The sequence below is a fragment of the Falco biarmicus genome, chromosome 2, assembly GCF_023638135.1.
Source record: "Falco biarmicus isolate bFalBia1 chromosome 2, bFalBia1.pri, whole genome shotgun sequence".
Taxonomy (NCBI): domain Eukaryota; kingdom Metazoa; phylum Chordata; class Aves; order Falconiformes; family Falconidae; genus Falco; species Falco biarmicus.
Window position 1 is genome coordinate 77,388,187 of NC_079289.1, and position 22,062 is coordinate 77,410,248.

Consider the following 22,062-nt stretch of genomic DNA (forward strand, 5'->3'; position numbering starts at 1 on the left):
CCAGGCTGCCTCCCCTGAGCACACCCGCTCCGCCCCTGCCAGGCGAGGCAGCTCCCGAGCGGTTTTTTTTTTTCCTCTGTTTTGGGGAATAGATGGCTGTTCAGAGCGGGCACAAGAGGGACCCCGCCCGCCCGAGTCCCGCGGACGCACCACCGCCCTCCCGCGGCCTTCAGCAGCCCCGGGCCTGCCCACCGCGCGGGAAACCCGGCCTCGCCCGGCCGCAGGGCCCCGCTCCCCCCAGCGCCGCCCGGCCCGACCGCCGCGGTGCCGGTGCCCCCTGCGGGCCGGGGAAGGCGCCGCCGCAGCCCGGCGGGGAAGGCGGGCCGCCCCCTCCCGGTCGCCCACCGCGCGGCAGGGGCAAGGGCAGCGGCTCCCCTCCCCCCCAACGCCGTTACCGGCCCCGTGCCCCGCCCTGGCGCCTCCCCCTCCCCCACGCCGCGGCGCGCCGGGGCCATCCCGGCCCGCAGCGGCGCGGATACCGTCACACGCCGGAGGGCGGGGGGGCAGCGGTTGCCCGGGCGACCATGGCCCGCCCTTCGCCCGTCGCTCTCCTCCCCGCCCTCCCACGTCAGCGCCGTCTCCCGCCCGGCCGGGGTGGGGCAGCCGGGCCGCGTGATTGACAGTTGCCATAGAAACAGGCTCGCCCCGTCGCCATTTTGTCAGTTAGCTTTTTTTAAAAAAAAAAAACTTCCCGCCTGAATCGTGGGTTTTATTTATTTTTTTTTCCCCCTCCTCCTTCCCACCTCCACCCCGAAAGACGTTATCGCACGAGAAAGCGAAAGAACACCCTCAACAGAGCTGTCCCCCGCGGGTCCGCCGGGGCACGCAAGCAGGCCGCCCCGCGCGGGCGGGCGCGGACGAGGACAGGCCCGAGGCGGCGGCAGCAGCGGTGCGGGGCGGCGGGGCGCGGGGCGGCGGCGGCGGGGCGGTGCGGCGCCCTGGCGAAGCCGGTTCGCGAGGAAGGGAGGGGGAGGGAGGAGCGGGCGGGGAGGGAGCGAGGGAGGGGGAGGAGGTAGCGGCTGGCAGGCGGGGGAGGGAAGGAGGGAGGGAGCGAGGAGTTCCCGGGGGCTCGGTACGGCGCTGCGCTTCCCCCCCACCCCCTCCTCCTCCTCCCCCCGCCCGCTCGCGCCCGCCCGCCGCTGTCCCCGCGCTGCCTGGCCGGGGCTCAGGCCGCCGCCGCCGCCGAGCCGAGGTGGGGCCGGGCCCTGCCGTTGCCGTTGCCGGGCGCTGCGCAGGTTTGGAACGCGCGCCATTTTGTGAGCGATAGAAAATCCAGCCCGGCCAGGAAGCGCCGCGGATCCGCCCGCCGGGCCGGGCCCCCCCTCTTCGCCGCCCAGAGAGGAAGGCGCGGAGCGGACAGACCCTACGGCCGGTGCCCCCCGCGCCCCGAGCGGCACCGGCACCGCCGCCAGCCGTGCGGGCCCGAGCGCGGCGGGGCGGCCGGACTGCGGAGCGCACAAGAGGGAGGCGCTGCCGCGCCGGGGCCCCGGCCGAGGCCGGGGGAAGCGCTCGCTCCTCGCCCTGCTTGCGCCCGCCGCCCGAGGGAAGAGGCCTCGACCGGGAGAAGCCGGGCCGGAGCGCAGGGCCCGCCGCCCCCCACACGGGTAAGTGAGACGCCTCAGCCGGTGGCGGGGAGCTACGCAGCGGGACGAGCTGGTGCCACCTCCCGGCCCGGCGCGGTCGAGGGGGGCGCAGCGCAGGGGGCAGCTCCGCTGCCATCTTAGAGAGAGGAGGTGGGGAGAGCGCAGGGGCCCGCCGAGCCCCGGGCCGGCGCTGGCAGGGCCGGGACCTGTACCGGGCTTTGGACCTGGCCTTCTTCCCCGCCCTCCTTACCGCCGCCCCCTTCTGGGGCAGGCCGGGCATGGCCGGGGGGGCAGCGGCGGCGGCCGCGGCCTCTGCGGCCCTTTTCCCCTCGGCGTCCGGGAGAGGCTGTCGCTGCCGGGTTGGGAAGCGGAGCGGCGAGAAGGGCCGCGGAACCGGCAGCGGAGGAAGGGAGCTCGGCTGGATCCTCCAGCTCTTATGCGCAACGCCCTGCGGTGGGCGGGTGCGAGGTCTCGCCCCGGCCCGGGAGCGGGGAGAGGGAGGCGAGGAGGGCGTCAGGAGTTGAACCATCAGCTGAGCAGGCACCTGTTGTGGTGGAGGCCGTAGGTGCCCCGGCCTGCAGCCGTGCGAGGGACTCGTGTGGCAGGTGGGGAAGTTGGAGGCCGATGTAGAAGGAGTACCTGTGTGAGATGACTGTCATCTGGGCGGGGGGTGGGGAAGAGGAGGCAGACGCAGTCGGGAATAGCCACAGGGACATACAGGCACTTCTATATTTTAATAGCTGGCTGCAGCCTTTTAAGAATTTAGCTTTGTGTTGCTGGGGAAATTGGAGACCTCATCTCATACATACGGTGCTCCTTCTCTGGAGTGGTATTCCCTCCCGCCGCCACAAAATCAGAAAACACAATTAAAAGAACTGTAATTTGAAATTTCGAAATTGGTGCATTTTTGAATCTCAGTCAGCTTTGAAGTTTTCGGTTTAGTCTGTCCAAAGACTATGTAGGGGCTCTTTGATCATGTGTCTAGATTGCTGCTGTTACTTAGTTCTCCTATTACTCCACAGTCATCGGGGGAAATAAACATTCATTGTTCTTTAAAATTAACAAAGACAGAATATCTGACTACAAAATAAATCAACAAGCGTGTTTTTGACAACCTACTGTTTTAATCTGAATGAGAGTGTGCTGTTAACTTTTGCCAGTGGGTATACAGGCACACTTACGTGGATATAGCATCGTGTGGGGGGTGTGGGGTGTCTAAATAAGTAGGAGTTAACAATTTGTTTTATTGTGTTGGTATTTCATTCTCCTTTCCTTAAGAAGAGGTGTGCGAAGCTGAAGAATACGCCGATGACATCTGGTGATAAAAAAGCAAAAAAATTGTATTTGTAGCAGTAGTTAGTTATCTGCCTGTAACCAAGCAGAATTAAACATCTGATTGGAATAGTCTGTAGCCCTAAAAAGTTTTGGTAAACTTGTTTCTCTTTTTCTCCACACCTTGCTCCCCGGACCTCTGTAGGTTGGATATTTTTGGAAAATTAATTATACTTCATAGAATTAGAATAATAACACTGAAAATAACTCTGCGTATGAGCTAGTATTTGTTAACTATTATCTATATATATTTGGTGAACTTGGTGTGTGTATATATATAGACTACTTTTGTAGGCTACGCTTCGTTTTTGGCTTATTTGCAGTCTGAAGTAGAATATGTGTGTGAAGTCTTAAATTTACATTTTCTGTTGTGAATTAAAAATGCTGTCAAAGTTTATGAAGCTTATTGAGGCCAATTCATGGTTTTTTAATATTCTTTGAGTAAAGCAAGTATATCTTGTTCAAAATTGAATGAAGAGCACAGTCTTCTTGAATCAAGAAAAAGAGGGCAATTCCTTCTATTAACTGTGTACACATTTACATATGACAATAGTTTAATATTGTTTGCAGGCATATAGGTAAGAAAGTGTATTACATGAGCAGCAGTGTTACAGTTCCTGAATCAATACTTGGGGTGGATTTAGAACTTGTCATTGGAATCCCCTCCCCCACGTTGGACAGTGACAGGGAAACTGCAACAAGGATAATTTTACCTAATAGCAGCCAAGAGTTCTCTATTTCAGTGTCAATTTATGGGTAGTATTCTGCTACTTGTGTAAAATTATGAGGTAGTCGTTAGGAATTTGTCAGTTCTTCAAGTATGTGGGTTTTGCGTAGACTAGGAATTAACATGTGATGGCCATAAATGACTTCTAACTGGCTGATAGTTTAAACAAAGTAGAAAAATGTGACTGGTATCTAGTAGAAACTGGGTGCCTTGTCTGAGCTTTTAGAGTTACATTTAATTAGGACATATTTACTAATATGTATACCACATTTTAAAATCTTAATTCTGATACAGCCTTGTGAAGCTATGTGTCTGGGTTAACTGCATTATTAGGCTTTGCCTTAATGGACTTACTGTGGTATTTTTGACATTTTAGTTAGAATTAGTTAGTCAACACCTCAACATAAAGTGAAAAAAGTCCGTTTTAATTTTTGCTAACATGTTTGAAAGTGTACCATGTGGTCATATGCTACTATGCAAGAAGACTAGTCAAATGCATGAAAAACTACCTTTATTTGCTATTATAGCATTTTACAGTTTCATTTGAACTGATATGGGTGGTGAAGACTAAATGTACGCTTACCAAAGCAGCAACTTTGTAGCTATAATTAGATTTTCTTTTCAGCATTCCTCTTAAACTCTCCTTATTTCAGGTGTTTCTAACCCTGGCTATGGGACTGTAGGTTGAAAGTTGTTACAGCTTATGTTTTTGAGTAAGAATTGAAGACTAGTATATGTTTAGTCTTACTGTGGTGGCTTTTAATGCCATTAGGAGAACTGTTCTCCAAAGCAAAGTAAAAAACTTTGATATCTTTGTTTTATGGGAGCACGGGAGACTTGTATAATTTCTAAAATCCTTTTGTAAATAGTTCTGTTGTTGTAGAATAGGATTATTTACAGAGAACTGCTTTTGTCTTTATCACAGAGTACAACGCATTATTTGTTGAAATTATAGTTTCATCTCTTTTTTTTGAGTGGTAAAGAAAATTTTTACAAAACATTAGTAACTTTTTTGCTAATTAGACTTAAGGAAGTCTAGAAGACTTGATGTTTATGCAATGAGACTTTTTTTTTCTCTATGACTATTTGAAATACTACAAAAAAACCTTTCTTGAGCAAACATGCCTTTCTTATAAGCACGTAAGTGCAGAAAAAAGTAAATAAGCCATTCTGAGAAGGGGAGTATTCTCCTTTTCCTTCCTTACCTGGATGGGTCCTTCAAGAGGAGAGTCATGGGAACTGTAGTCTATTGGTGGTTTAAGAACACTGGAGAAGCTTTTGGTAATACAAACAATTGTTACTTCCAGAAAGACATATTTGATATGCATAGTTATCTGGTACTGTCCCTTTGAGATTGCAGTGACCTAATAATTAGCTGCATGTAACACTTAATGTAACAGTTTGTAATTGATATCCCTTGGTTATCTTTCTCCCTTACGGGGAGGGAAGGTAAAATTCTGTGTTTGATTCTGTTTTATCCAAGCATGACTGAAAAAACAACTCAACTGCTTTTGCCAGTACAAATGTATTTAATTATTTTAGAATAGGTCTCTAGTTCATATTCACCCCAGCTTTATTTGGAATTTAGCTCCATTTCCCCTAATAGTCATATGTATGAGTCTTGTCCAATATTTGTGGGTGCCTAATTATGGCTTGTCTGAGCACAGATCAAAAAAGGAGCTCCTGTTTGACTAGAAAGCACATAATGATGAGGCAGGCTAAGTCCCATTGTCTTCATAAGGTTTCTTTTCCCCTCTCTCTCGCTTACCCGCCCCCCTCCCCCTTTTCTCTCCAATCCCTAAAGGATAGGTGGGTTTTTCCACAGTTGAAAATGTTGGAGATGAGGTGGCTCAGTGTGAGAGGTACTGACATTATCATATACTTCCTCATTGCAAAATGTCTTGTCCATATGATTTACAGGGAGAATACCCACTGAAGGGCTAGAGAAATGTGAAAGATAGTTCCCAGTCAGCTCTGCTTACATCCATACAGTATGAATACTCTGGAGCCTCTGAAGACTACTAGATAGTAGCTATTTCAGCTGTCCTGTGTGAAGACATAATCAGTTTAATTTCATCTCTGAATATAGCATTTCTTAAAAGCAGTGAAAATATTTATCTAATGAAAATGACACAAGCTAGGACTTACTTGTAAACATAGTCCTTGCAAAGTTTCCAGGGTCTTAGTAGCACTAAATACCTGAAAGTGAAACTGAGTAAATGAAAGTGAAATTAACTCCATTAAGTGTCAGTTTTGTGCCAGCTGTGAGAAAGCGAGCTTTCAATTTGTTACATAAAGTTCCAAAGCCTTCTATTTTTCTTCCCCCTGCCCCCCCGCCCCGCCCCTGGCTGAGGCAAATAAAAGTAGACTGTGTTTTGAGTCAGTTAAAGGAATAGTTAATAATATATAAATACATCTGTGTTGAAAAGTTTCCTCTTTCTTTTTAATAACTGTTGGGATGGTAAAATAAGGGAAGAATGGAAATATACAAATTGATTTCTGATGGCAAACTTACTCTTTCAAAATATAATTGAAAAAATTTAGCGTGAATTTTTATGAGTTACTGAAAGAAAAATCAAACTAGTAGAATGACTAGTTGGCACAATCATAGTTAAATACTTTTTAATGATTAAATTGAACTTGCCAGTGAAACTTAAATTCTAGTGTCCCAAAATCCTATTCTTCATTGTTTTTTGTCTTCTTGACCTCAAAGACAGGTAGCTAATGTTTTTGTTCATTCAAAATCCTGTTTACCTGTATGTGCTCAAATCTTAATTTGTGTTCATGTGAACTACGTAAATTGCTAATAGATTCTCATTTGCGTTGCCAATGGACCTGTTGCTGAGGAGCCAATTGGAACATAACGCATCCACTTCCTTTGTAGAGGAAGTAGTTCAGTGTCTGTGCTGTCAGTATGCTGTTTAAACTGAAGGAAGGAGTAAAAAGAGGGGAAAAATTGTTAGGTAGTTAATGTGTTCGTACTTACTCAGTTTTATATTTCTTTGTACACTGTGAATTTCCTTACATTGATATCTGTTTGGTCTGTCCAGTTGTAACTACAGATGTTTCTCTACTTATAAATGTATAGCCTTGTATATTCTTCATGTTTAAATACAGTTTTAACAGGACTTTTACATGAAACACGTATAGGGCATGTGGGTGATTACAACTAAGTTTCTAATACACCCTTTCAAAATCCAATTGATACTGGAAGCTCAGTAACCTTCCTGGATCATGTCTGATTTTGGCTTCTTTGTTGTTATTTTAACTTGTGGATAAGTAGGTATTAATTTAATGGTATGCCAAAAATTGCAAGTTAGTGTTTGAGATGTATTGATGTCTTTGTTAATGTTACAAGAAGTGATCATAAATATTACAAATACTGGCTCATAGTTGTGAAATAACACATTGGAATGTACATTTTCCACCACAATCAGATGTTCATAAGCTTAGAATGTCTTGTTCTTGTATTTAGGGTGACTTTCCTGTCAATGTCACAGTATGCCATTAGAAGTCAAGATTTTTATGGCAAGCCCTGTGCAGGAAAATGAGCATTACTGCAAATGTTGAACATGTACATGGTTGCACAATACCTGTCTATGTCTTCCCGCTGAAATCAGATTATTTTTCTGAAGTAAAGTTCTGTATATGCTAAGGCTATAAACTTATATTACACTTCCCCCAAAATCAGAAGTACTAGTAGGTGCAGTTCTGGGGAGAGGACAGTAAACTATGCAGTTACTACAGCTTTATTTTGAGTGACCCTTGTATCTCCTCAAACTTTTCCTGATGGTTTATTATTTTTAATACACACTGCATTTTACAAGCTTAATTTCTAAGTCAATTAACCTCATCTGTGAACTATGTCTACTAAAGACAGCATCATAAAAGAATGTTTTATGTTGAAGGCTTGAGTGGAAAGAGTATAATATGATACTATATTATAAACTGTACTTGAAGTTTGTATTGTAAGGGCATAGTTAAAAATTGCTTGGTTTTGCATTGTTGTACTACTTAAGACTTTAGCTGGGATCTGATTTCCGTTTTGTTTTACACTGTACAACAAGAAGTAAGTATAATTTCTTTCTCTATTTAATCAGAATTTTATGACTTTGCGATGCATACCTGTTCATTCATGGTGCTCTCCTATGTAACATTTTTGTTATGGCATTGTGTAAATGCATATGTGTTTGTGGTTTGTTTTTTCTTCTGATAAATAAGAGGTTTCTGGGTTATTGTAATTTGATAGTCTGTTGTACAAAAACCTTAATGATAGGAGGTCTAAAAATCTGGAGACATGAATGGAAATAATTAGTGATATCTGATGTGGCCCTTACAAGAATTTTTATCTCCTCTCTTTGTAGGATTTTTTTGGGGATATTTTCACCTGAGTATTTTACATAGCGTGCAGTCATTTGTGGTTCACAGTGTCCATATGAGCCTACTTTCAGTTTTTTTACCCATCAAAACATTCAATTACGTATCTCTATGGAGTTAAATTAACCAGAGTTGTGTTCACAGCATGGACATTTTAAAACTTTATGAGCTTAGTTTTGAAACCTTGAGAAATTCAGTTGCCCATGTGGAAACAGATTGTTGGAGTACAAGTACTTGACTGCCTTACATTAGTGGTTAATGATAACACTGACAACTTTTGTTGTCATTCTTAAACCAAGATTGGCTTTGCTTCATGTGATAGGGACTAGAAATTTGGTAATGGTTATCTTGTGTAAAGAACCATTAGAACTGGAGACAATTTCTAAATGTGGATTTGAAGGTAAAGCCTAGTACCCCTTTACTGAATGTGCATGCAGTCAGACAATTGCAGTAAACCAAAATACAAGTTTTTGCTAAAACATTTACATTTAATTTCTTACAGAACTTAAGAAAGAAAGAAAAATGTGTTGGCCAAGTTACGCGTGTTATCTCAAGTTCTCTGTTTTAAAGTGTGGCTTAAATTTTTTTTTTTTTCTTTTTATAATGCAAAGAAGTAGTTTTACACCTGCATAAAGCAGGTATAGCTTCTGGTTTTCTGCTAGATGTTCTTAACCAGCATACAGTTACTTCAAGAAAGGAGAAAACAAGTTCTGCCGATAGTTCGCAAGGTTCAAGTGTTGTGTTTTGTAATAATTCTCTCTTCTGCACAATTTATAAAAATGCTGCTTCTCTAATTGAACAGAGACGTTTTAAAATATGTTTGTTTCAGTTTAGCTACTGTTCTAATGGAGTTGAAATATAAAAGTAAAATGTATGTAGCAATACCCAGTGACATTCATCTCAGTGTTTTGTATGTGAAGAAAAGGAATGTGGCAAACTGACATTTTTAAGAGGTCTTCTGAAGCTCTGCCAGTACATGCATGTGGTGCTTTGCAATTGGAAATACTGGAGATGATCAATGACCTATGGTCAATCTGTATCCATGATTTGTGTATGTACAGACTATTGGTATTTATAGGTTGTGGGGCTTTTGTTTAATAGCAGAAAAAAAAATTAAATCAGCTTTCTAAATGTTTATTAAAAAACCCTTAAGATAAAGGAAACACCAAATTGCAGTAATTCATGGCATTAAATATTTTCCTAGTACTGAGAAGTTCATGGTAGACTTAAATTCTGAAGCATAGGAGGCCCCCTGTAATGTTCAATGTAAGAAATCTAGTTCTTAAAAAAATTAAAAAAAATCAACTATCAGCAACGTGTTCTGATTGAGATCAGTAAATAATTTGGGTTTTGTGTGAAAAAGGTCTCCTTGGTTTTAGTTTACATTTGCTGCCCTTTAATGTGTATTTCCAAAGTTTTATTGTGTTTAATGTGTAGGAGAGAGGGGGGATGTAATTCACCTTCCCTGTGTCACTCATTTTGTATGTCTTTATTGCCTTTTTTTTTTTTTTTTTTTTACTTCAAAAGTATCATCTTAGGTTTACACAGTTAAAACACATACTGTTGGTCTCGCTCCTTTTTGTTGAGAATTTGAGTCTTGTAATTCCTACCTAATTTTATTGAAATGTGAGGTTATGCAATTATTTCTATACAAGAGGTTGAATATGGGATGGAGAGTTTAATTTTCAGACTCCCATATTTGAAAAATTTTCCCTTGGTATTTTCTGAGACAGGATTCTTTATATGCTGTGCTTTCATTCTCTTTTCTCTGGACTGCTGCTACTTTAAAAACAAAAATCTTAAATTTAATTTTGTATGTTAAAGCAAAGTTTTGTTTGCATAAAACAAAAAACCCCTGAGATCTGGGGTTTGAGTTGAGGTGGAAGCTCAAGATGCATTTTTAGCAAGCGTACAGTGGGCTCAGAAAACAATTTCTAAGTTATGTGTTAGTCATTATGTGTATTCTGAAACCTGTGAGCTCCCAGCTTGACAGTGCCAATTTATTTATGTATTTGAGGAAACAGGTATGCATTATATTCCATATGTTGGAAGCACCGTCTTTCTCCTTATATTTTAATCTTGAGTACTTCTGTAGAGTTGAATTTATTAATTATTTCCATAAAAATTCCCAGAGTCAAGTTCTCAAACACTGACAAAAATAGGAAAACCATATAGTTACTTTTTTAATGTACAAGTTCTTAATAATTGCACACTGTCCAGACCTTGCACTTAGTCTCAGGTTCTTTCTTTCCTCAGCCTTTCTTATAGGCTTCTGCACAGGTGTAACATTTTAGTATCTGATTGTAGCAGATGCTAATGGATTCTTTCAGCATCTTGTGGAAGTAATGTTTTTCGGTGATGAGGATCTAATGTACAGAAAAAACCCTCCTCCAAACGTAGAAATGTTTATGTATTTTGCTTATTGGCAGGCTAACCTAAGGCACTGAGTTCCTGGTTTTTGGGGTAGAGAGAGGGGTTTCAGGTATTTGAAGCATCTTGTATAGCACTTAGCTTCATATTGCATTCCATACAGCAGTTTTTTGCTTTGTTAACAGCAGATAAATACATATTACTGAGTTGCTTTTTGGGAACGGGAATGAAAGCAAAAAAGGTAAAGTGACTTGCTCGAAGTTACGCAGTGATGCAATGGGCAGAGCTGAGGTTAAGGGTCTTAAATAGCAGAATGCTCTGTATTTGCAGTTGCATTTGACTTGAGTTTTTATTCAGAGTGCTTTGTAACTCAGAGAAGCAGTCTCTTAAGGTTGGAGAGTGACTCAGCATATCCAGATTCTGCTCATGGAATTTAGGATTTGTTTGGAAATGCGGGAGAATTAAGATTTTGAACGAATTTTTGCCAAGGGAAATTGCTTGTCTTTAAAAATAAATTCATTTTTTATTTGCAGTTCTCTTTCCCCTTCTGATATGCGTACCTCAATTTCGGAAAGAAATGATGGATTATTTCAGTAAATGGAATCATTTCTGGTATAGCTGGCATTTACTTTATAGTTTGCTTTCCATGTGCTGTCCTCCTGATGTACATGCCTATCATGTAACAGTTGACTGTGTAAGTAAATGTTATGTTGCAAAATATATGAGGCACAATTGTGTATCAGGCCTGCCTTAAACGTTTCTTAACTTAGTCTCTAATTTTATGACACCTATAAAACTTTTTTTCACATGGAGAGAGAGGCATATGGGGTATTTGCCCAATATGTATGATTGAAACATCTCTATCTTATTAGTACAGAAGCTCCCATGTCTTCTACCTGATCTGGCAGGGCTGAGTTCTCAAGTCTTATGGGTCAAACACTTGAGAGTGAACAGTTTGGGGAACAAAGCGTTACCTGTGCAAGTATGTACCGGGTGTGTAAACCACACTTCTGTGTGCTTGGATTTGGTTGGCTTTCATGAGGGAAAATTGGCTAAATGTGTTCAATATGACTCTTCTGCAATAAAAATCTGTGTTCTAGTTGCAGCTGATCAGACGTTCACAGAGTCTTGAGACATTGCTCCATAGTAGTGGCAGGGAAGGGAAGCAAACTGACAGAAGCTGATGAGTAAAGATTGAAACTATTGGTCTTCTGCTGCTATACCTTCTTAAATTTCGGGGGAATTTCGAGAAGACTTCATTATCTCTTTTTCATCCAGATCAATTCCATCTTCTAGCATGAGACAAGACCGCAGGCTAGTACATAATTTCAGTGCTGAGAGAATGCTGAAGGGCAGCACAGCAAAGAACAGTATACTGAGAGAAAAGCATAAGCAACATTGATTTTCTCCCCCCTTTTCCTTCTACTGTAAACCATTTTCTCCTTCCATTTACCCAAATCTGTATGTTTTCCTGGGGCTAGTGAAAATTAACTTGCTCTCCCCAGAACTGTACTTAAGCCAAATTTTAAATAATTGAGAAAAAAGAAGCAGAAAGATGAAAAGCAACAACTCTTTGGTTTCATATCTCATATACAAGGGGTGTGGGACATACACAGTATTTAATCTAATGACATGATACGTGTTTGTTTTACAGCGTAAATATTAGCAAACTGATGCAAAGTTCATGCTGTAAGATGTAGAGCCACTGAAACACTTTGAGGGGAATCGTTGGACGTGTCGTTCTAAGGCAAAGCGTGCAACAAGGAGTTCTTTGAAGGCAGTTACCACTTAAGCAGCTCCCCTTCACTCCAAATTCTGGCTGCTTGTTCCCACCTGCTTTGTGTTGGCACAGCTGTTTGTAAGACTAACCAGTGAATCAGACTTGGCAACCGAGTTGGCTGAAATATATAATTTTATATATATAACATTTGGGTGTGTGTGGGGGTGGAGAATCAGGTTACTTTTCAGTCAGATTGGTTCCCAGACCCAGTACACTGTGCTGCTGCTCAGACATTTGACAAGATAATGGAATGGGTTGTGTGGGTGGACAGGAACAGGGTGCCTAGAAGAGGCAGGGGTTGGTTAACTGGCTCTGATAGCACTGTTGCTTAATGGAGAACATAATTTGGAGGAATTTTTGCCACCCCTCTTGTAGTAAATCACTCCTCTGTCAGTCTATCTCTCTGTCTCCCCCTCCTCGCTCTGCCTCTCTCAGACTTTTGCTTGCTGTCTCAAACTTCCATGCTCATTCCCTCTCAAATGTTCCTACTCTGATGCTGTCCTGCTTGTGTGCACTCTTAACACGCTACCACAGTCTGTCTTGGTAGTAACTTCCCTCTCTAACTCTCCTGCTTGCGCTTGCTTTCTTCCTCTCTGGCTTGCTGTCTAACTGTCCTGCTTATTCCTGATGCATCTGTTTTCTTGTGCTCTTTTCACTTGTGCTGTTCCTCTTGTTCTTTCTCACTCTCAATCATTCTTATTACAATTTTATAACTTCTGCTCTTGCCCTTTTTCTCCCATGTCCTTTCTAGTGCTTGGTCTCTCAAGCAGCTCTCTGTTACTTGCTTGGTCTCTTGCTTGCTCAGTGTTTTCTCCTGTTTGTTTGTTCTTTCTCACTTGTTCTTACTTTCTCTTCCCCCCTGTAAGAACAATGTTTTTGAGGAGGGGAAAAAAATACCCATGTTTTAAAGACTAAAACCTCTTAAGAAACCCAGAGTTTTTAGTTTTCTGTTCTCCTGCCTCCTCCCCCGTATCACAAAACAATATGACAAAATTCTGAAATTTTTACTTGAGCTCTCTATTGCATTAAGATAGGTATGTGCACACAGAATATGTATTGTTCCTGTTTGAACAAACTGAAAGGTGAATTGAAGTTTCTAAAGTTAATATTCTAATAAAAGGTATTTTTCAGCTGTCTTTATAAGATGTGAGCATAGCTTATTGATACTAGAATCTAAACTGCAGAGTAAAAATGCTTGGTGTTCTTATTCTTGTTATACAAAAGAGGCATGAAAAAAATTTTCCCTTTATAGCCAGGTTTTAGCATAACCACCAGCTGGACCAGTTATGTTAAAAACCAACCAAACAAATAACTCCTTTGGAAATTCCATGCTTTCTTGTCCTCTTAAACAAGTGGCCAGAGCTGCTGGGATTATACTGTTGTTTTACTTCCATGTATTCAGTTACCTAATATTTTTGTTCACATTATTTAAATTTTGTGATAACTATTTACCTGTTAGTTGGAAAAGTAGAGAGGTGTACTGATTCTGTAATATCTGAATCCATTCATAGTTCAATGTTCATCTGTATTTTAATAATCCAAAAATTAACTTGAAATAAAACAGGGAAGATTGGACAATACACTTTATGGCAGAAAAATTCCATTGCTTGTTTCCTGCTCATCTCCTTTGCTTCTCCAAGCCTTTGTGGACTGAGGGCAGGAGTACCTTAAATACCTTGCAAGGCACGCTTTCTTCATGCAAAATGTGATGGACAACATCTTTCTTCTACTTTCTTACATGAGAGCGCACTTAAACATATCACTCTGAGCTTGCAGAGTTTTATTTCATTAGGCCAGCTGCTCTAGATCAGGTTATCAAGCAGCCTGCTGTCAGGATGTGTGTGCTAACAGGGCAAACACTATTCTGAATTACAGTAGTTGTCTTTGGAAATGTTCATTTGGTTCCTTTTTGTTTAGTAAATAAAAGTGTTACTCATAAGTGCTGTAACTCTTCGGTGGCTTGTGGCTTGTCTGATTTTTTGATAAATTTTTAAATCTCATCCATCTTCTCTTCTGGTTTGAGTCTTGTTCTAGTCTACTCTTCAGTAAACTTTGTTCATCATGCTTGTTTTATGCATGGGTTTTTCATGGCTAAAGACTTTTGGCTTGTGATAAACAACATAGCATTGCTTGGTTTCTAGGGGTTGTTGAGATTCCATAGTCAGATAATGCTTTAGCTACTTTGATGTTTAGTGCCTGTCTTTCCCTACTCCTATCCCCTTCTTCAGCAAGCAGTTGCATTTTTCATAAAGCCTTGTTTTTCTTTTTCCCTAACTGGCTTTGGGTTGACTATTCTGCATTTCAGAACTTTGCACTTTGGTTGTCTTTGTTGCTCTTCAGGATGTTATACATCTCCTTGACCCCTTTAGGAAAGGGAGGAAGACTGCTCAGTGTTTTCAGGCAGTGTCTGTGGCAGATACAATCCATACAGGTTAGCGTGTCTCTTGCTCTTTCCTAAACGCGGAGGCATGGTGAAGAATGTCTTCTTGCTTTCTAGTAGTTCCTGTAAATCCAGTATGAAGCTAACTTGAAATATTTTGTATAAAAGTCTCTCTGAGCAAAAAAGGGAGAGCAGAGTATTCCTTGGCTGCTAGATCTGTGTGGGGATGCATTTTTCTTGGGTACATTCAATGTAGCACTGACCTCCACAGAGATCTTTCTCTTAAGCCCTGAAGTTATTGAGTCTCCTTTATGTTCAGTTCAAGTAAAGTCTCAAATTAGCAGTGTGGAGTTCTGGCTTATTTCCAAAGATGGTGCTTTCTTGTTTAAATACAGAAAAGTGTTTGGAAGAGTGAAGTTCCAGTTTGAAGCCGTTAAATGTGGCTTTGCTTCTTCTAACTTACATTGGAAAGGAGGATGTCAGTGTAGTATATGGTGTTTACTATATGGTGGGACGGAGTTCTCCTTTTGTGACCATCTTGATGACTACATTGCCCTGTTCAGTGTTGTTTTTTTTTTTTTGCCTTGCACTGGAAACTGGCCATATGAAGGGCTATGGAGATGAGTCTGTTAGACTGCCGTTGGTCCATTTGGTGTACCTGATACGAACTCTGAATCTTGCTTTTCTTATCCCTTTTGTTATGCTCCTGTGATTTCATATGTTGGTCTGCTGTTTCAGGTATGTCTAGAAAAACTGTGTTCTTCCTAAGGATACCTCTGCTGGCATCATCCACAGAGTGTGTCAGACCATACTCATGACATTCTTTTTGAGCTTTTTCACAAAATAGAAAAAAAGAGCAGATTTATATCAAGTTACCTTTTTACAGCAACCTTTCTTAGAAAGCACAGCACATAATTACATGAAATACATCAGTAACATTAGTAGAAAATTAAAGAAAAAATTCTGTCAAAGTGGCTTTGTTTTGTAGTCTTTCCATCTAGTGAGCTATTCGTGGTAGTCTGCAAGGTCTTCCTTCAGTGGGACGCTAAAGATTTTCTTGCCTTTTTATTTTTTGGATACCTCAGATGTGGTGATCTTGAGTACTGTTTGGAGGTCTGTAAGGTCAGGATTTAAAAGATCATTTTTTATGTCCTCGTTTCCTTCCTGCAACCTGCCTTATTAAAATAATTTTAGGAATTTTTTTCAGGAAAAAAAATGCTATAGGAAACCACACTCTTGTGGTCAGAACCCTAGCAACTTCTGATGCTGACAAAGATACTATTGAAGAATCAGAAAGTTGTGTAATCTTAGCATGTCCTAGAATTACTTAAATGGGTAATTTTGTCAAAATTTTACTGCAATGTCTGCTTCTTGAACAAATGACAAATAACTTGCCCTTAAATTGATCAGTTTATACCTAGTATTCAGATGCTGAAATTGGTGAGGTTCATATAAACTGACCCAAAGGTTAAACTTTTTCTACTTGGCCTCATAAAAACCTAATTAAACAGTCAGTCTGAAAGGTGTCTGTTAGAATTTTCCTGGGCTTTTATCTTTGAGATGTCTTTTAGACTTTTGTCTTATGACTGCCATTAGAGATATTAAAAAATGAATTCCATACCTTACCATAGTGACTGTACTCTAAAAGGGATTCAAAACAATATTATCCCAGGTTGACAGACTAAGTTTGAACTACACATTCAGGACCATAATGCAACACAGTTATTTAAAAAAATAATTGCCTCCTGCCCTCTTCCCACCCCAGCCCTCTCCCTTTTTTTTTTATTTTTTGGTAACATCAGATGATTCCAATGACTTAGCAATCTGATGTGCTACTTCATCCTTAGCCTTCACCTTCTTTTTCTGATGTCTGAGTAAAAGTAAAGTCTCCAGCGTTTGTTGTGGGTTAAAAGGTGTGTGTGTGTGTAGGTAGGTAGGTAGGTATGTGGTCAGTTACTGAGGATAAGCTGACAAAAGATAACTTGTAAACATAATTGTGAATTTGAACTGTCAACTTTGGATTGAGTTACCTTATGGTAGGGTATCTGCAACCTCATTAGTCATAAAACCTTTTCCACACCAAAAATTCGTTGTCTTCTATATTGTTAAGCAGGAAATAATACAGTTCTAATGGTGATTGGCAATCTATTCCACTTGGTGAAATGTGTCATGGTTTCTTGGTCTTTGAAGGCTTTCAAATGATTGGATCTTTTTGTCTGGTATTCCATACATTGATAAAGGTTTGATGAGTAATTACTGAATGCAATTCTAAAAAAATTGTGTATAAGGTCATATTAGATGGTGAATACATTCTGGGCTTAAAGGTGTGGGGTTTTTGTTCAGCTTTTTTGTTTTTTATATTTTTAATTTATAGCAGAAAAGCCAATGATTTTATCTGGCAGAACAAGTGTTCTAGAGTCTCCAGTGAGCTACCTGTAACCATATTTTATAAAGGTGTAGAGCTGTCATGAGTGTTTGATGAAACCTCTGTTCAGTGTGATAGGATATGTATCCTAGTAAAGCTTTTGTTGGTTGATGTGTACCCACTGTCTATACTGGCTCTTCTCCCTGTATGTGCATGCTTCCACATGCATATATGACTTCAATAGGGTGTTTGAATTCTTAGTGGATTATAATACCATTTAAAACTTGGCACAATTTTGCAGCCTACTACATCTGTATTAATATCTTGGTATATCTTGGGATATATCAGGATTTGCTTTAATATTATGCTTAATGGCAGGGATGGAGACTAACAAGATAATAAAGGAAGACCTCAGAGCTTTAAATCTGACAGAAAAGGTATTTTGACTTCATCACTAAATTATATGAAAATTTACTGAAGTTTGTTAATTTATCTCCTTCAGTGACAGTTTTCTAGGTCAGTGGTTCCTTAACTGGGGAATAAGGCCATGGTAAATGAACTACAGTTGGAACTTAAACCCATGTTGATTTATGTTAGGTTAAAAACTATTATGTTAGTATGGTTCATGTTTTGTTAAAAATTTTTGAAGCTGACAGTGATCTATATTCGGAGAAATGTTAGGGGTGTAGTTCTGGAGTGAATGATGGGAAGAAAATGTGGAATCTTTCTTTACTCGTGTATTTATTTACTACATTGAAGGAACAAAGAAGGGGAAAACCCATTTGTGCATTTTTTTGTTTATCTACTTTGGAGACTTTTCTTTACCATAGTTTTGGAGTGCCTTGTGATGTTATATGTGTTGGAGATTACGTCATGAGCATGATACAAGAGTTACAGTGGTTTCCGGCTTCAAAGATGGTTTATGAGATAGAGGAATTAAGCTAGGGCTACAGGTGGACTTAGGACCCTCATTATTGGAACACCTACCTCTGCAGTGCCTGGATGTTGCAAGGGAATATGACATGGCTGTTTGACAGCCTAAATTGGATCACAAGAGACTGTCCCTGTCTACTTTCTTCCTTGGATAAGCATACTTCCACGTTCTCTTTGTTGGCATTTTTGCTTTGCTTTTCCATGTTGGGCCAGCTTAAGAAGCTAAGCACAAAAAACTAATGATCTAAGTAAAGGTAAAAACTTTACTGCCAGTTTAGCTACCTAAACTGTTTAATCTTGAGGCGGAAGAGCGCCAGGAAGATGAGTCTCGTCTGTGATTTGTTCTTTTCTTATGAGTAGTAGCCCTGAGTTTAGTCAGCTTGTGGAGGCATACGCTTGGTGGGAAGTTATGTTATGTGGCATAAACTGAGCTGGCATCTTTTTTGGCACAAAAAGGCCTGTTAGCCTTTTTAGTCTAGCTAGCTTTAAGTTTTTCTTCCCATTTGCTGAGCTAGTTCAGTTTACTAAACGGGCAGGAAATGAACCTGACAAAGATGTGAATAGTTTTTGATGGGGTCGTTGAGCTGATTTGTTTTACAGTATATTGTGAAAGCTGAAGCTTTCCAAGGAAGGGGCACAACTGTGCACCTGAGAATTGGGGGAGGTGGGCTGCTACCCTTCCTGGTGGTTTAGGGTATTCCTCAGATGAAGAGAATCTGAACTCACGTTGTTCAGTTCCAATGAGAATACCTATGTCACCTGGCTCTTCAGATGTTCTTGGCAATTATCCTCGAGTCCCATGTCATCTGTGCTGTTGTACAAAAAAAGAACCAAAGAATCTTGGGACAGAGGGAGAGAAAAGGAAATGAGACTGCAATCCAGTCATTAGTGTCCTAACCTTAAGGGAAGAGGGAAAAAAAAGTACTTTCTGGGATTTAATGAGTGCTTAGACATTTTATAGGAAATGGCTCCTAGATAATGTTTTATTTTCTAATGTGAATTATGGAAATGTAGCACAACCACCAAGTTAGGAATGATATACCAATAAAGTGAAGAGAGTGTGGGAGAGTACAGGTGGAACATAGAATGCTTTGTATCAGTGGGATTATATTCCACTTGCTCTTCAGTTGTTTGCTAAGGGACTTTTAACACTAATTTTTTTTAATAGTGAAATTAATTTTCTGAAGGACTTAATCTAAGAAATTGTGTCTTTGCATTTGCTAATTCATATGTTGAAATATGAATACTCTAATTTTTTTTTGTAATTTATTTTGGGTGTATGTAGTAAGTGCAGGTCATAAGAAATAGAAAGTATTGTGCTTAATGCTAGAGGTATCTTGAGATTTGAAAAAAGTGCATTTCCTTACCCTTTTGAATTGGGATCTCTTAAGATAATAGAAATAATGTTCCCTATGTGATTGCTGCAGTAATCCAAAATAGAATTATTTTTGATTTTGAATTTGGATTTCTTTTCTACTGTTCCATTAGTCAGCCTGAGCCTGAATTGGGACTTAAAGCACGTTGTGGAGGTCTATGTAGAGATTTAGGCTGGGACACTGAGAGCTGAATGGTGAGGATGCTGTGGTGAAAAGTTTTTTGTTCATTTTGCTTTCCAGCATCAGAGAAGTTTGTAGTTGGTGTGCGTGATAAATAAATTTGAAGAAATAAATTTAATGTAGACTATTACGACAGACACAAACTCTATATAGAAAAGCCTGTAAATATTTCACTTGTGTTCTTGAAATAGGGGTGGGATCTGTTAACTGTTGTTGTCAAACCAGATGTTATCTCTGGTCTTCAGGGTGCTCTGTGGCAGTTTGGTAAGAACTATTGGAAATACTTCAGCTTTACTCTTTACTTCTTTTGTACTGTATTCTTAGCCTATATAGCAAACTTTATAGATAGGTAAAGTTTGTGAGCTTTCTGTGGACAAACACGGTATGTTTAGATAGTGAGCTTTTTAGGTGAGGATCACCATTTTATTGCATCACACAGTGCTTAATGCAATGAGGTTCTCCCTCCATGAGCAGAATGCCCTGTTTATTACCCCAGCACAGTCAAGCATGGCTTCCTCATTTCCAGTATCAGTATTTTGAGTCCTTGCCCTGACCTAGGAACTGTCAGTTTCAAAGGTCCAGAACATCAAAAGACTGCACAAAAATGCAAATAAAGTTCTCTGTGATAAAGTAGTATTATGCAGAATATAAATGTTAGCTGTATTCATGCTCTAAAAGGAACAATTAGGTTCTTATTTACTGTGTAGATTTTTAAGCTTAGAGCCTGAGTTGGGCTCTAGAGCTCTGCAGAGTCAGCAGAAAACTGATCAAAAAAGGTGAATATTTTGCATCACACTAAATTGCAGAACTGATTCAACAAGACTGGGGCAGGTGCCAGATGTGTGGTGCAAGAGATGGGCCTGCACCGAGTGGTTGGGGGCAAGGAGGGGTATAAGTGGGAACACAGCAGCCAAGTCTAAATCAGCTTTGGGTTTTGGGGAACCGCAGCCTAAGAATTCTTATTTTAATGAAATAACTCAGTTTATTCACTGTCGGTTTTGCATGTCTCGGGTTGTCATGGAGCCTGAACTTGACCACTGTCAATTCTTAAAGCTATTGAACTTCATATGAACTGCTATTTGAAAGCATGTTGAACAAGAGTTTTAAACATGTTGTTTCTGTACTGACATGTCTGGTGAAAACTGGAGCTTGGGTTTCTGTTGCAGCACTTGCCAAACTAGCTGGCTGCAACAAGGTCTTTTACCATCTCATACCAGCATACTCTTCACGCAAGTCCCTCTGCTGCCTTCTCCTCATCCAGGGCCTGTTCTCTCTTCTCTTGCTTCTTCCTCGGCTGCTCTCTCTTCATTGGCTGCCCAACCACTTAACAGAACCAGCCACACCTGCACTTTATTTACATCAGCCAACCCGCCGCCCCTGAAGCCAGCCCACAGTTGTACATTATCAATGCTAATTAACCCAGCTTCATTCCTCTACAGGCTTCCATTTCCAAGTTAAAAAGAGCTGGAAGAGCAGTTTTGGTATACATAGTTTTGGAAATAAGGGATTATTCCTGTTTTAAGTTCTCTTTCCCATCTGTGCGCTCAAGGTCCCAGTTACTTTGTCGGTATGCTAAAATCCTTGAAGTAATCCTAAAATTCCCTTCAAGCAACATTTTAACATTGATAGATCTAATTAAAAGGCAAATCTGGGTTCTGTAAGAAAACTTAAGTTGTGATTATGTCCCCATTTACTATACTTGCATGGCTATTACATATTCTGTTTTGGTACTATGCCTGGGATATGTAGAAAAAGCGAAATAATGGGCTGGGACTTTTTAAGTTGTGCAAATAGAGAAAAAAGTTATCCTTCCATGTTGAAGAGCATGTTCAGAGTAATTTTTAGGAATAGCCATTTGTGAGCCAAAACTGCTTTGGTTGTTGTTATCAACCTACTAAATCAGTCTCTTTCTCCTTTCTGGAGAGGTAGTGTGTACCCTATTTCTCAAGTACTAAGTTTGACTAATAAAAATGTGAAGCTTATGAACTTGTCCTGCATAAAAAAAATCATCACCTGATGATAAGACAGACTGTGTCTTGTCTGTTGCCTTGAGAGAAGAAAAATAAAGCAGAAAGCTTAGAGCTGAGGCCATCCTCCGTGGCAGGCTTCTTAAATGATTGAGCTCTAAGTATAGTAATTTTTTTTCCTAGTGAGTTTACCATCAGGATGATGTTGTGACTGAAGTCTTGTTGGAAAGGCTGATGATTTGGCTAGCTCATTGATTGATTTTTAAGGGCTAGAGATTATTTTTTAGAGAAGGTTTACATTGAGTTCTGCAGGATTTCTAGGATCATAAAAGTATATATTTATAATGGAAGAAATTTATTCCTTTTTCGTCTCCTTTCTGAATGCAGTGGCTCAGAAATATCTCTGAATAAGTGTCCCCAGACAATCTCTATCTAAGTGGGTGAAGTCTGATACATGTGTTAAGGAAAATTCTGATGTTCAAGAACTAAATATTTTCATTTAGTTTCTTGAGATACAAGGTGGAAGTAGACAAGCTTAAGTTTTTCAGCCTGAACTGAGGCTTGGGCAGTTAAATCTGATCTGTCACATTAAAGTGGAAAGGCTATCAGCAGGACTTGTCCATTACCACTTTTCATATCAGAGGTATACCTGTTTTAGCAGAAGGTATGGAAATTTATGGGGTGAAGTCTGG

General features: G+C 40.8%; 1 protein-coding gene across 1 annotated transcript in view; it reads left to right on the forward strand.

Annotated features, from left to right (window-relative positions):
• The first annotated feature begins 693 nt into the window (after window positions 1-693).
• Window positions 694-22,062, forward strand: part of DYRK1A (dual specificity tyrosine phosphorylation regulated kinase 1A) — an 87,804-nt gene continuing 66,435 nt past the window's right edge. The window contains exon 1 of the mRNA XM_056327566.1: window positions 694-1,604. The gene's annotated coding sequence lies outside the window, so the exon portion shown is untranslated. The remainder of the gene's footprint in view (window positions 1,605-22,062) is intronic.